The 13,425-nt window shown below is 41.9% G+C and overlaps 1 protein-coding gene across 1 annotated transcript in view; it reads left to right on the forward strand.

Annotated features, from left to right (window-relative positions):
* The window catches only part of EBPL (EBP like), a 168,764-nt gene that overhangs the window by 57,829 nt on the left and 97,510 nt on the right, over positions 1–13,425 (forward strand). The gene's annotated exons all lie outside the window — the stretch shown is intronic.

A 13,425-nucleotide genomic window follows, 5' to 3' on the forward strand; every position in this document is an offset into this window, starting at 1 on the left:
ACTGATGAGATGTTTTAGAACTTTAGAGACATATTTCATGCTGAGGCTTCACTGTCCTTGTAGATAATGTCAGGGGCTAGAGGCTGTGTTCCTCAACTATGCTGAGGAACTCCCATCATTCCTCTTTCTCTCTGGAAAAAAATTGAAATTTGTATTATGGGGTGATCAGGTCCTCTAGTATTACTATAATGCTTCATAAGTGAACCTTTCAAAATCGTAATCCTTGTACCCCACAAACGCACAAAATTCAACTGTCTGAGCAGTCACAAGGCTCCGCGAAAGGGACCACATTTCCTGTACATGAAGATCATATCATTGACTTCTGGCCATAGTCTGAATATTGCTCAAGATAGTCTTTCTAGCTTATTAAAGCATAAAAATAATCTTGCACTTGTTTATCTGTCTAACACAGTTAATACTTACATAGCCCTACTTAACATACATATAAGGAGCGAAACACACTTGAGACTTCATATATTCAACGTTAGCATGAGAGAATGGACAGTCTTTCAGTTCAGGCCCCTACTGTGGGATAGTCACTTTCATTGGTTATCAGGCTGTCCGCTCACTGACATTTTTTTAAATGCTGTCTGTATTAAATTTTCTTTATTATAATGGCTTGAGACAAGAGACTCCGTAGGGTAGTGAGTGCCTCATAAGTGCTATCAGTTAGTCATACAGTATGCAAATACAGCAGTGAAGCCCTCTTGGCTTCAGCAGTGCTTGTTCCTTCCATTGGAGATGGGAGTCCGCAGCTTCTTTGTCTTGATCCCTGCTCGTGGGAGAAGCATAGATTCTTCAGTTGGCCTGCAGCAGAAGAAGAGTTTGATTTTCAGCTGAGAGATGAAGAGAAATTCAAGGTAGTTATTAGTGTGCCTTCCTTCTCTGTTTAAGTGTGACGTTATTTTCTAGTCCATAGAGGAACACCTGTATTGTTATAAAAGTCGAGATGGTTTAGCAATATGAAGGTATACTGTCTGTGTGTGTTCTTGGTCTTGTAGGGAATGCGCATCCCTTCACAAACCACATGTAAGTGTAGTTGCCCTGGTTTGAGGTAATTTATGCAGATTAGGGTTTCCCTGTTTGTTTTTTTATGCTGTGCTGTGCTGTGCTCACCATAACATCCGGTTAACTGTAATGCGCTGAAAAGCCACAAACATCACATTTAAACATTGAGCCACATTATGAGTTTGGTGGACGGGAACACCCGTCTGCCAGACTCCCGACTGGGTGGTTGCCACTATGCTGACTACCTTCCCGCTGACACCATTAAGACTTTACCACTGAGCTGACCCGTGGAAGCCAAAGTTTCTGCTGGTCAGCCCGGTGGGAGCAATGCTGCCGCCCCAAGGGGGCACACACCTTTGTAATGCGCACTTTCTGCACGAGGGTGCTGGGCAGGGAGACCCCTGCACTGGCCATGCCATGGGTATACTAAGTAATCCAAAGACCAGGTCTAGTCTTAAATAGGTTCTTTATTAAGAGCATCCCATCCACACTCTCCAAGACAGCAGCTCCACCAACCTTCTGCCTTGGGGAATGGAACTCCCCTCGCATTCTATATTCTATGTGTAATGTAGTTCCAAACATATTCCACAACGGGCATGGGCAGTGCAGCCCCCTGCACCCGTTGTCTGCCAGGCTTTTCATGGCAGTGAAACCATAAGTGAGCCTTTCAAACCGCCATGAAAAGAGTGGTGGAGAACCAGGTTGTAATCAGCAGGGCAGCGCTGCGTTTAGCACCGTCCTGGCTGATTCCATCCTGCACCCGCCATCAGCCCATCGGGATCCCTGAACCCAGCAGAGTCGGCGGAAGGTTGGTAAGGCTGCCTGCCAACCTTGTAATGTGGCAGTCAGACCGCCACAACTGTGGCAGTCCAACAGCCACTGAGAATGTGACGGTCCAAGGACTGCCACACTCTTAATTAGGCCCATATTCATTGTTGGAGATAAGACACCAGTTACTACAACAAGGTTATCAACAGTTCAAGTGTGAAGAATGAAGTTTACCGCTTGAAAGCGTATACAAGTAATTCAAAAGAAAGCAGGCTCATGAGTCAAAGGACCTTCTCTGTGCTTATGTTTTCCTTGACTGTGCGGTTTGGGATAATATTTTATTGGTAGACTTTGTGGCTGGAGAAATCCTTTGTTTGAGCAGGTTTCACGTATCCTGGAGCCTGGGTGCATCATAAAAGGAGGCAAGTAAACATATTGTTGGAGCCCCACAAGTCAACAAGTGTTTCTCTCCACTAATGAATGTTACCATTAACAGTTTCTCCCCTCCAACATTTGCCTCCAACAAGAACTGGATCAAAGAGAGGCCTTCACAATCAATATCAATTCCTTCAATTACAGCAACAAAAGCAGATTACTGGGTGTAAGACGAATACCTTCCACCAGAGGTCTGATCAAATGCTTGCCTTCAAAATTTCAGTTGATCCCTTCAGTCAACTAAAAAATGGATAAGAAAATGACAGACAAGCCAGAAGAGTTTTTCCACAAAACACAATCTTAATCGACTGTAACCTCTCTCTTAAATCTAACCATTGTCTAGCATACACCCTGAGGTAAAAGAGATTCAGTATTGATAAGATAAATGATCTTATCAAAATGATGAAACTTCAAGAGAAGTCACTTAATAGGTTAGGGATACAGATAGGCAACACAGTTGTATCTAGTAAACCCAGGTACTCCACATACCAAACACAAGTCAACACCATGGATTCTAAAATAGAGAAGTGTTCCCTCTTCTCTGACCTACAACAGACCTGATCTTCCCTGTACAAGCCTGAAAATACGATCATAACATAAAAACCTCACTTGCTATCCTACGTTCAGCATAAGATCCATACCACATAATAATCGAGAGAGCAACATCACCTGTGAACACAAAAACATTTAATACCTGTTGAGGTCTAAAGATCCCAAATTGGCAGAGAGCAACCTCTTTGAACCCCATAAAATCTATTGCAAAACCACAAGGAAAAGGAGTCCACTGAGATATTCTAATAGAAAATAAGACCTTGCCCTTTTCCATTTTATCCAATGATTGATTGCTCATTCCTCCAAGTTTCTCTATCATCAGAAGGGTAGCAGTGTCACATAAAGACCTAGTGGAATGCAAAAATCAGAAACATTGCACGTTTTCCACCTTCCAGAGAATATTTGTGGAAATAAGCACAGGGTAGCCAAATCACTAAAAATATAAATCTGCCTCCTCTCATGGACAATGTTACTCTTGTGGGACAGCTGATCATTCCAGAAAAAATGATCTTGTCAAACCAAAGCACATTTCTGGGCGACTTCAACTTACACTGTAGGTGGATGAAAAAGATGCTGCAGCCTCTCAGCTTTCCTAGACAACAGTGATGTCAAACTGTTGGGCTTAACTTCCACTCATGTGAATGATGCCATTCTGAATCTCATTCTGTCTCCAGAAAGCATGGCTAAGATAAACTCCCATTCCGGTAAACGTGTCTTCCCTCCTGGAAATTTCCAAAGGTCAAACTAGAAACCCAAAAACTGCACTAGAGACCTCAAAATTACAAAGAAAGATACACATCTCCTTCTCTTTACAAACAGTCCCAGACAAATAAAAAAAATAGTATGTTCATATTTAAGTACACTGACACAATGTCTAAAATCATTGAGAATTTAGCAACTCGAGCTAACAAAAGCTAACCTCCAGCCAACTGGTTTTCAAGCAGCCTTCTTAAGAAAAGCTTTGAGAGCTGGAGAACAATTGTTGTGTCATAGTTTGGTGACAGCTTGTGAAAAAGCTAAGAAAGGAAACACTACAAACAAGCTTATCTTTAAGGTGACATCAGTAGAAATAACTCAAGCCAAAAATGCCACAGAAAGCAGAGACTGTAACCCAGCATACAACACATTTCAATCCTATCATAATCAAGGATTCAAAATAGAGCTGCCAGAATATTTCCAGCAACTTTACAGAAAAAGTGAAAAAATAGAACTGACACTTATAAAACATAACATCTGGCTCCAGAAGTTCTAAAGAGCTAGTGAAGCCGGACCATTTTGTTCTTGTCTGCTTACCACCCAATCAAACCACAGCAATATCAACTTTATCTTGTCGAAAAATATATTGGGAGTCTAATTGGAAGCTGTAGTAGTAAATACAGAAATGTTGCCAAACCTTAGATTTTAATCAAGATCTGACCAAACATTGATAATAGGCACATTTTCTTTCGTTAATCTGAGTCTTAACCTTCATAACATTTCTTTTCTTAATTATATTTTCTTATTGGCAGTTTGAAACATAATACACGGTACAGTGAAGTACCATTATGAAGATGAAAACAATAGCTGTCACATAACCAACCAACAATATCTGCCACAACCTTCATAACATTTCCACACTGATAATTCTCAGCTGTACATGAAAGTATGATCACCAAATCACTGCATGTCCCTAGAACAAATATTTAAAGAAAGTGAATTCTAGATATCTCATAATTACCTTAAACATAACACCCTCAAAATTGAGTTTCTACTGAGCTCTCCGCCAAGGGCACAATTACTTCTAAAAAAAAAAAATGGATCAACAGCTTCTCCATAGTAGACCACAATCTGGAAAACTTAAGGTTGCCTATCTGAAAAAACAAAACTCAGCATACAATCCCACATAAATGCACTGTATACTTTGTCGCTGGACCTGTTTTATACTGCTGTATTATAGAGGCTCTTTTTTGTGCCATAGCCAATCCAATACTAACATAAAGTGATCTTGTTATTCCTGTTAGGTCTGGTCCACACTGTGTCAATCTGCTAAATAAATTAATGTTTGGCAAACATTAGCGTGAGAGACATTATATTTTGCCAATTTAACATCCAGAGCAGTGTGTAGATGTTATCCATCCTCATGGTGTTAGTAGCTGCTCTCGCTGCTTAATGCATCAAGACCTCAAATTTCAGGTGTGCATCATGGTAGCTTATTTTCAGTTTTTTTGTTTCTTTTTACAGTTATATTTATCAGCAGGACAACAATAATAAGATACAACCACCTTCCCAGATCCAGTCAGGTGCACACACATTAGCATAGTCAAAGAGAATCTTTGAACAAATATTCCATTAGCGGAGCAAGTTGTGACTGTCTACATGTCTACCTAGGTGGTGCACGGCTTTTCAGTTCATTACCACTTGACTGTGAGTACTAACTGCAATATTTCCTAATACTATAATTCAGTGTCAGATGTTTAGTTCCTCGCATCACAGAGGCACTCTGTAAGAAGGGTGCCGCAAACCTGCCAACATTGGAAACTTTCCCACAGTGTGATCCTGCAGTTGGTTCACGGGTGTATGCTTAGCAGAGTACAGGCCTGCATCACAAGAGTTAAAACACTAAACATTACATACTTATTCTGATAATTACCAGGTAGTTTATTAATTGCTGCATGTGCATTAACTGTGGTTTAAATTATAACATTAGTGTAAACATTTAAGTACTTTACATGCATCAGCAGCTTTGCTGTGTTTCTGTGTCATTCACCGCATAGGCATGTAGGGCAAGCCAACTGTAAAACTTAGATCTATGTTCAATAATGAAGGACCACACTTCAGAAGCTTATGCGTACGTTTATTGCTTACACCTCAGCCACTGCCTAGGTCTCAACTGTCGTTACATTCTAGAATCCCTCAGAGAGGCTGCATTGTAATTCTGGAGTCGCCAGAATTCCATAGATACAGGCCAATACACAGAGGCTGTGGAGCAGGATGTCACACTTCTCCCTCTTTATACAGTAACCAAGATATATACACTAATAAATAATTTGAGGCCTAAAGCTCATTGTAAAAATAACATTAAGAACCAGTAATAACAAAAGTAATACATTGGAACATTGTTGTGTCTACAACAGTTACATGGAATTCACTTAAGAATAAAAGCATTTGCACAATGAACAATTCTCAAAGAATTATGTGATAACATTGGAATATTGCTAGTGAGTACAATGCTTACATGGAATTATATGAGGTATAATAGTGTTTTATCCCCATGAATAAAACCTCAAGACGTCTGTAGGAAAGTGTCCTTGTTGACATGGTTACCCCCTACTTTTTGACTGAGAGTGTGCTGGGATCCTGCTAACCAGGTCCTAGCACCAGTGTTCTTTCCCAAAAACTGTACCATTGTTTCCTCAATTTGCACACCCCGGCACACATTTGAGTCCCTTGTAAAGGGTACCCATGCTGCCAAGGGCCCTGTGACCAGGGAAGGTCCCCAAGGGCTGAAGCGTGTATTATACCACCTTGGGGGACCCCTCACCAAGCATAATCACACTGCCTTTACAGCTTGTGTGTGCTGGTGGGGAGAAAAAGACAAAGTCGACATGACACCCCTTCCAGGGTGCCATGCCCACAAACCATTGCCTGTAGCATCAGTAAGTCACCCCTCTAGTAGGCCTTACAGCCCTAAGGCAGGGAGCACTATAACACAGGTGAGGGCATAGGTGCATGAGCAATATGCCCCTACAGCGTCTAAGTCAGAGGTCTTCAAACTTTTTGATGCCGGGACCCCTTCTTCAAACATTTTAGGTGTAAGGACCCCCTCCAGATAAACATTTCTAGAACCTGGTACTCCTCACCATCAACAATAATAAACTTCCCCAGTTCCCACAGAAAATCATTTTTACTGTGAGGAAATAATATTAAACAGTGTTTATCAAACCAAAGGTCAGTGAGTGTGGGGGCGTGGTCAAGGGTGTGGCTAAAAAGAAAGGTCATCATTTATGAGGAATTGACGTGGGGCAGCGCCGCAAGTCTTCTTGCTACACTGCTCCACGACAATACAAAAGGGCAGGAATGGTCCGTATTTATGAAATACAGTGCATTTCTGTCCTTTCCCCCTGCGCTGGTGCAAAATTGGTTCCTAATCAAAGGAAATTAAAACATTTCTCTTCATTATGCCTGCTCTGAGGAGAAGTAAGGTTTTGGCACTGCTCCAGTTTACGTGATTTTTTAAATCTGGCGCAGCGTCAAAATCCATCTGTGTTGCATGGGAACACCCACTACAACACCCATGGAACCTCCTTGACGCAAAGTAAGGCAATGCAGAGGCTTGCACTTCTTTGCCTTACTCCATATCTACAAGGCCATTCAAAACCACTCAGGGTCACTTTGCGTCACCTTGTATGTATGATTGAGAGGCTTGTGCCGCTGGAGCGTAAAAAAAAATGATGCTCCAGCAGCGCAAGTCTCTCCTAAATAAACCCAACATATTCTCTACGTGTTTTTTTTAAGTCTTTCACCGTCAGGTAGCTACATATAAAATAACACCCAGCTTAAATGAAAAATAAATAAAAGAAAGTTGTTACTTATTGGGAAATGCACTGTAGTGCATTATGAAACTTCTATTAATTAATGCACTGCAGAGGTCTGTGTGTAACCAGAGAGTGACAGAACTAAATCTAGGTTAGTGCAGTTGAGAATAGTGACTTGTGTATTTTTAGTGCCATGAGGTCACAGCCTGTGACAAAAAGCACTGTAAATATGTAAGGCATTATTTTATACTTGCATTACACACAGTATAAGATAGGCCACTTCAAAAAGATTTAAAATAAAACTGTGCTTCCAAAATGTAGATTTAAGTAATCTCAGAGCATATGCAATACCTTTTGTTTTTCTTTAATAGCTGTCCCTTCAACACCTCCAGGTGAAGAAGTAAGCACTGTGGAAATACAATTACAATTAAAAGCATGCACTTGTTAACTCTTTGTATTACCCCTCAAAAATAATAAATGTTTGTTCTCACAAAGCTTTGAGAGAGCCAATCATTTAAAGCTGCACCCAAGCACCCTTTACATTTGCAGATTAGCTCATTCAGGGAGCAGAGGCCCTGGGATGAAGGTCTCCTTAGCTGTCTGTGAGGCTTTCGCAGCACAGGAGATGAGGCATTTTAAGAATCGGCTGTGGGAATGCGCGACCCCCTTTCCAGGACTCCAGGGGCCCCCTGGGGGTCGCGACCCCCAGATTGAAGACCTCTGGTCTAAGTCCATTCTTAGACATTATAAGTGCAATGTGGCCATATTGAGTTTATGGTCTGGGAGTTTGTCAGTACGAACTCCACAGCTTCATAATCGCTTCACTGAATACTTGGAATTTTGGTATCAATCGCCTCAGCTCAATAAACCCACACTGATGCCAGTATTGGATTTATTGATAAATGCACTCAGAGGGCATCTTAGAGATGCTCCCTGTTTGTTAGCCAAACTGCTAATACATGACTGACCAGTCTGTGCCAGCCTGCCACTTTCCGACGAGTTTCTGACCACATGGGGTGGGAGCCTTTGTGCTTTTGGTGGCCAGAAACAAAGTCTGTCCTAGGTGGAGGTGTTTCACTCCTCCCTCTGCAGGAACTGTAACACCTGGTGGGTAGCCTCAAAAGCTCTGGCCTCTTGTTACAGTGCTCTATGGCCCTCCAGCTAGTGGAGTTGCCTGCCTCCCGGACAAAGCCCCACTTTTGGCGGCAAATCCAGCTGGAAAATTAGAGAAAACAAGGAGAAGTGACCACCTCAGCAGGGACTACCCCTAAGGTGTCCGGAGCTGAGGTGATCCCCTCCTTGAAACATACTCCATCTTAGTTTGGAAGACAGGTACCAATAGGGTTAGGTCTGTGTCCCCCTCCCCAAAAAGAGTGGACACAGAAAGAGTGTAAGCATTCTCAGGGACAGTAGCCATTGGCTACTGCCCTCTGATCCCTGTAACATCCCTAAATCCAGGATTTAAGGGCTCCCCTGAACCCAGTTAGGCAGATTCCTGGCGACCTCACAAGAACCAGACGAAGATTCCCGATGCCAAAAAGTTACCCCTGTATCCGCAGCCCCCTGGCCTTGGGGAATCCGACCTTTGGTGCAGCAATGTCCAGTAGGCGGTCCTCCTCCTTGTCCAGCCTTTGGTTTACCGGAGCTGACCTGCTGAACTTCAGCAGCAGTGTCTTTGTGACCCCAGGGTCGCCCTATAGGAAAGCATTAGGAGCCCGACGATGTGTTTGCACCCTGCACCTGCCCGCCCCAGCGCCGCTGACCTGCGGCCCCTCCGGTGCTCCTCTAAAACCCCCGGGTCTGCCCTCTGAAGACATGGGCACTTACCTGCAGGCAGGCCTGAATCAGAGTGCCCCTAGCCTCCATAGGAGCCCAAGTTCAATTTGGCTCCTCTTCGATCTCTGCACCCGGCTGGCCCTGTGTTGCTTGTGGTGGGTGTTTGGTTTTAACTTCAACCCCGACCAGTGGACTTCCTAACTCCAGAGACTTGACCATAAGTCTCATACTTACCTCAAAACTGTGCTAATTCGGGCAGTGGAATGCGCGACAGGGCTGTGCATGGGGGTCCCTGCACTGCCCATGCCGAGTGCATGGGCAGTGCAGGGACCCCCAGGGACACCCCGAGTCCCCTATTCCACCAGGCTAGCTGATGAGGACTTGTAATCCCTAGGGCAGTACTGCCTGCAGCGTTGCCCTGGCAGACTACAACCGCCGGGACCACCAGGCTGCAGGCTGGCAGCAACCTTGCGGTCCCGGCGGTTGAACTGTGGCGGCTCCGCCATGGTCATAATATTGTGGTCGGAACACCACTTTGGCAGCGTTCCTACCACGACCCTGGCAGTCAATGAGGCCCTATATTCCATTTTGATATAGTATAGACAGAGACAGCTTCCTACAGTGTGTGAAACTCAGTTGAATTTATAATCTTTGAATTATATTGGGAGCCTTGTCATACTCCCACTCTTCCTGATATAAACGTTAGATTTGTTGCTGTTTGACTTCACCAAATTGTCACTCATTTAGGTATTCCCTAACAGATGTTCATCTCTGATTTCTCTTTCTATCTTCCTCCGTCCTGAGATTTCAATCCCTCTATCATGCTGAACTGGCCCCACACATTTTACCACTCTACACAAGTTCCATATCCTTTCATCCTGTGTTTTTACTGCATTATGAAACAATTTAATTATCTTCATTGGTTCTGTGAATTTAGATCATTCTTTCTAAGCAGTAGAAGATTTCACTTTAAGCCATTCACCTTACCTGAAATCAATTACTTTGGTCTTATGTGTCTTGTCATAATGTTTCTTTCATGACTCAAGCTCTTTTCACCTCATGCTTGGTTTGTGTCTATCTTTACCCAGCCTTTATACCACTTCATCCACCCAGGCTTTAATCTGGACTTATGTCTCCCACCCTTTAATAGTTTGAAGGATGTCATGCCAGTGGTCTGATGTAGAGTAAGACGATAAGCTTCCAATCTACACATTACCTCCTTCTTCCAACTTAGTCCATTTGCCTTAGCCAGTTGGATGCCTTTCTTCATGGTTTTGTTAAACCTCTCTACTACTCTGTTTGTTTCAGGATGATAAAGAACACAGTTTGTGTTTTAGTCCATTTCATTCTAGAAACTCCTTTGTTTCTCTTGAGCAAAATTGTGTCCCATTGTCAGTCAATAACGTGTTGGGAAGACTTTCACGCATGAAAACTTCCACCAGACATTTGATCACTGTGTTGGAACTGATGTCTGAAACTATTTTAATTTCTGGACATCTTGAGGATAGATCCACTAATACTAAGATATATGAACAACCCTTTTCTCCAGACAACGGCCCAAGTATATCCATAGTAACATCCATCCAAGGCCCTTCAGGTGACTGATGACACAACATAGGTGGAATGTATCATTTTAACACCTTGTCACTAACTGCACACTATATACAGTCTCTGACTACTCTCTCTGCAACTCCATCAATCCCTGGCCCCCAAAAGTCCGGACGTAATCTCTGCTTAGTCTTGGTGATACCAAAGTGACCTTTGTGAACCAGCTCAATACATCTCATCCTTAGATTGCTAGGCGGTATTAATTTGGTACCCCTGAATAGACATCCATCCAACTCAGACAATGCCTCTCTGACCATCCAATATGGTTGCACCTTTTCAATTTTCCTTTGTGAATCCCATCTCTAAATAAGATTTTCTCTAACCTTTTCTCAGAATGGGATAAGCTTGTAATTCCTGTTCCCAACAATCCTCTTTAATGGCACCCTTGGTTATTATACAGACCTATTATTTGGGTACATCTACATCCTCACAACAGTTCATCTCATGGTCATGTTATATATCTGTTTCTTTCACTAAACGTGAAAGACAATCGGCAGCACAATTCCTAACCCCTGGAAGATACTCATCATCAACTGAACTCTTGGAGATTTACCTCTAGATCCTACTTGAGATTGCCATCAAGCCTTTCTTTGTAAAATCTTCCTTAAGTGGTTTATGGTCTATTTTCTCCTTAAACGTGGTTCCCCAGATGAAGTCTCTAAATTTATTAAGAGCCCAGAATATGCCAATGCTTCCCTCTCAATCACAGAGTAATTCTACTCTTCTACTTGTCTAAGTGCTCTGGACACAATGGCTATAGTTTGTTCACCTGTACTATCTTCTTGAAGAAGAACTGCCCCTAAACCTTTTGAGCTTGCGGCAGTTGCTACTATTGTTTTCTTTCCTGGTACAAATGATTTCATACTGTGTGTGTTCGCCGGTGATTTCTTAATGTCTTTAAATTCATCCTCATACCCCTTGTCCCAGGGGTAAATAACACTTTTTTTGAGTAATTTCCTGAAATGTGCTACTTGCAAAGTTGACTATAAATTTATTATAGAACTCTACCATTCCTAAGAACGACTTTAACTCACCTTGTTCTCAGGAGAAGCTAAGTTCATTTTTGTGTACACTAATTCAGATTTAGGTTGTATGCCCTGTGATGAAATTGTGTGTCCTAGATAATTTATTTCTGCACATTTGCGCTTACACTATTCTTTTTTTGACAGTTATCCCTTACTCTTTGAATTTCATAAGGACATGTCGAAGTCTTGTGTCATGTATTGTCTCATTTTCACCAAAAATCAGCACATCATCTTGGTAAAAGAATACCCCTGGTACTCCTGTTAGAATGGAAGACATCACCCTTTGAAAAACTGATGCCACTGAAACAAGGTCAGACTGCATTCGCTTGAACTTGTAAGCCCTCATAGGAGTTATAAAGGCTGTAAGGTCTTGTGAATCAGCATGTAAACACATTTGGTGATATGCTGAAGTTAAGTCCAATGTTGAAAAATACTTAGCTTCAGCTACCTTGGTAAACATTTCTGTAATTTTTGGCAATGGTAACTTCTCTACTAGAATTTCTTTAATAAGTGCTCTAAGATCTATGCATAGGCAAATCTTCCCATCTGCTTTCTCAGCTACCACAATTGGAGCTAACCATTCCGTCGCCTCAACTGGTGTGATCACGTCTAATTTGCACAATTCTTCCAACTCAGCTCTGACTGCCTCATGTACACTAATGGGAAGACTTCTTGCTTAGGCTGAAACTGGGATGGCATTATCTTTTAGTTTTATTTTGTGTACAAAAGTTTTAAGACAGCCTAACTTGTCAGAGACGACTTCAGGAAATTCTTTTTCAATATTGCATTTTTCATCCCCTGAATGAGATATGTTTCACACTAAGATTTGTGGGCTGGAGTTGGGGTTGAAAAACGTACCTAAATCCTTCTGTACAGGCCAAGCCAGGATATTATCACCACAAACACACATATATTTTGCATGCAGCATATCTGTTCTTGTATTCTGCCGTTCCCAGGAAGTAACCCTTCATTTTTATGGGTTGTCCACCATACCCTTCTGGAGAAATATCCACTTTGCTTTAGAAGTTTGATTTGTCCCTTGTACATTAAATTGAACACAATTTCAGAAATAATTGTTAACCTGGAACAAGAGTCAAATATGACTTCTACGTCATTGTCACCTATCCTTATCCAATCCTTTGAATTACTTATCCATTTTCTTTATAAACTTCCCAGTCTTGCAACACAACATGTAATGTCCTTTTTTCCCAGATTTGTTGCAATGAGTTTTGATTGCGGGACAATCTTTATTGTGTGCCAAATGTCCAGGACGTCCACACCTAAAACATTGTCCTTTGAATTCATCATCAGTTTTCTTCCCCTGTTTGATCACTTTGTTTTTTACCACCTGGACATTACGGTCTTCCATCTCTAATTGATGTACATCCTCTTTACTCATGTTATCTTTTTTTATTTCTTCAACACATTTCAACATATGTCCCACTGGTTTGGCTACAATTAACACTTCACTAAAGGGAGGGTCATCTTTAAGCTACAATTCTTCTTGAATTTTCTCTATGTTGCAATTTAGTAAAAATTGATCTCTGATCAGTTCATCACAACTTGCTCCAAAGTTGCAAGTGAATGCTAATTTCCTAAGTACTGACGCATATTCTTCTACACTTTCTCGCTCCTTCTGTGACCGTTTGCCAAAGTGGAAGTGTTCTAAAATGGTGCTGATTCTGGGGAGAAAATAATTATCTATTTTTTTAAAGTAAATTTCATAATCATTTAATCCT

The sequence above is a fragment of the Pleurodeles waltl genome, chromosome 8 (genome assembly GCF_031143425.1).
Source record: "Pleurodeles waltl isolate 20211129_DDA chromosome 8, aPleWal1.hap1.20221129, whole genome shotgun sequence".
In the NCBI taxonomy this organism is placed as follows: Eukaryota; Metazoa; Chordata; class Amphibia; order Caudata; family Salamandridae; genus Pleurodeles; species Pleurodeles waltl.